Source organism: Populus nigra, chromosome 2, assembly GCF_951802175.1.
Source record: "Populus nigra chromosome 2, ddPopNigr1.1, whole genome shotgun sequence".
NCBI classification, from domain to species: domain Eukaryota; kingdom Viridiplantae; phylum Streptophyta; class Magnoliopsida; order Malpighiales; family Salicaceae; genus Populus; species Populus nigra.
Window position 1 is genome coordinate 12,958,232 of NC_084853.1, and position 2,500 is coordinate 12,960,731.

Genomic DNA, 2,500 nt, shown 5'->3' on the forward strand with positions numbered 1-2,500 from the left:
CCAGGCCCTCAGGCCCCAGCGCCCCAGCGCCCAGCGCGGGCGGGCGCGCGCGCGCGTGTGGTCTTTGAGGGGCGCCGGCCTGGTGGCTCCCTAAAGAGCAATAAGTGTCATTGCAGCTCTGGCAGGGGGAGACACTACTAGGTCCCAGCTGTCACCCCCCCTCTAAAAAATTCATTTCTTGGTATTTTGAGCTGAAATTTTGCAGAGAGGTTGGCAAAAATCCAATCCACCTTCATTAATTTTCCCAGAATTTTTCGAGGTCGGGAAGTATTTGTTTTAATTTTCCTACCATTAGAAATCGAGTAAATCCGCAAAACTAGGAACCGGCCCGGAATGACCCCAAATTCAGTGGGCAGCCTCATAAAAATATGGCTGATTTTACTGGATTGGTTTCATGTGGAAAGCACGACGTTTTCTTGTAGGAATGCGGGAACCCCGGCAGCTCGCCTGCCGCGGCCAGCGACGTCGGGGACGCTGGCCTGCGCTGTCGAGCCCGCGAGGGCTGTCTCCGCGGCAGGCCCCCCCTGAACGGGGCACGACAGGCCACCGCGCTGGCTCGTCCAGCGTCGACAGTCCCTCGTCCAGGTTTCAGATCGCGCCAAGTCGAACCCATGACCTGCTCAAGCCATCGTGCGCTGCCGAATTCGCATCTGCGTGTAGGCTGCCATTCCACGCGGCAGCCCCTGTTTTCGTCAGCGTGCCCCCCTGACGAATTTTCCTGCCTGGCCCAGTCCAGCGTCCAGCCCCTGTTCGTCGAAAAATCTGCGCTGCTGATTTTCCACGACGAGCCTACTTTCGTCAGCGTGCCCCCCTGACGAATTTTCCTGCCTGGCCCGGCCAGTCCAGCCCCTGTTCGTCGAAAAATCTGCGCTGCCGATTTTCCACGCGGCAGCCCCTGTTTTCGTCAGCGTGCCCCCCTGACGAATTTTCCTGCCTGGCCCGGCCAGTCCAGCCCCTGTTCGTCGAAAAATCTGCGCTGCCGATTTTCCACGCGGCAGCCCCTCTTTTCGTCAGCGTGCCCCCCTGACGAATTTTCCTGCCTGGCCCGGCCGGTCCAGCATCCAGCCCCTGTTCGTCGAAAAATCTGCGCTGCCGATTTTCCACGCGGCAGCCCCTCTTTTCGTCAGCGTGCCCCCCTGACGAATTTTCCTGCCTGGCCCGGCCGGTCCAGCATCCAGCCCCTGTTCGTCGAAAAATCTGCGCTGCCGATTTTCCACGCGGCAGCCCCTGTTTTCCTCAGCGTGCCCCCCTGACGAATGTTCGTCGAAAAATCTGCGCTGCCGATTTTCCACGCGGCAGCCCCTGTTTTCCTCAGCGTGCCCCCCTGACGAATGTTCGTCGAAAAATCTGCGCTGCCGATTTTCCACGCGGCAGCCCCTCTTTTCGTCAGCGTGCCCCCCTGACGAATTTTCCTGCCTGGCCCGGCCGGTCCAGCATCCAGCCCCTGTTCGTCGAAAAATCTGCGCTGCCGATTTTCCACGCGGCAGCCCCTCTTTTCGTCAGCGTGCCCCCCTGACGAATGTTCGTCGAAAAATCTGCGCTGCCGATTTTCCACGCGGCAGCCCCTCTTTTCGTCAGCGTGCCCCCCTGACGAATTTTCCTGCCTGGCCCGGCCGGTCCAGCATCCAGCCCCTGTTCGTCGAAAAATCTGCGCTGCCGATTTTCACCGACGAGCCTACTTTCGTCAGCGTGTCCCCTTGACGAATTTCCCTGCCTGGCCTGGACAGTCCATCTTCCAGCCCATGTTCATCGAAAAATCTGCGCTGCCGATTTCCCCGACGAACCTGCAGCTGCACAAATCTGCGCTGCCGATTTCCCCCCCTGTCGGCATGGCTGCCGCTGCCCCGATGTCCAGACCAACAGTCTTTTTTGTCGACTTTGCCGATTTTGTCCGCGCTGCCGATTCCAACACTACCCCCTGCATCCAAACCAGCATTGTTTCGTCAGCTCTTCCCCTGACGATTTTAGCCCTGTAACAAACAGTAGGCCTCCAATCCCGCCAACGGGAGCCAAGTTGATAGGGAAGAGAATTGAATGACGCGCCTGGTCCTCGCACCCCGCCACCCGAGGGGCCTTTTTCCCGGCAGCCTCTGAAAAACTCTAGCTTTCACGGTCCTCGCCGCCCCTCACCACCATGGCAGGCCTCTAATCCCACCCATCAGCAGTTGTAGCCGATAGGGCAGTGATTTGAATGACGCGTCGCGGGCCGCCGGGTCATCTCACCCGGCCATTAATTGGAGCGTTTTTGGCTGGCCGAGGATGGGGGGATGGATCTCTTCTTCCGAAAAAGCAAACAGTACATCGGGAGTTATGTTGACGGGGCATGGAATTGAATGACCCGTCGCGGGCCGCCGGGTCATCTCACCCGGCCATCCCGGGGAGCGTTTTTCCCGGCAGCATCGGGGAAACTCTTGCTTTCACTGCCCGCTGCCCAAGTCCCCACTCGCATCGGCCCCCCGCGCCAACAAGCCAACGCTGCCGAATCGGCAGACACTGCTGC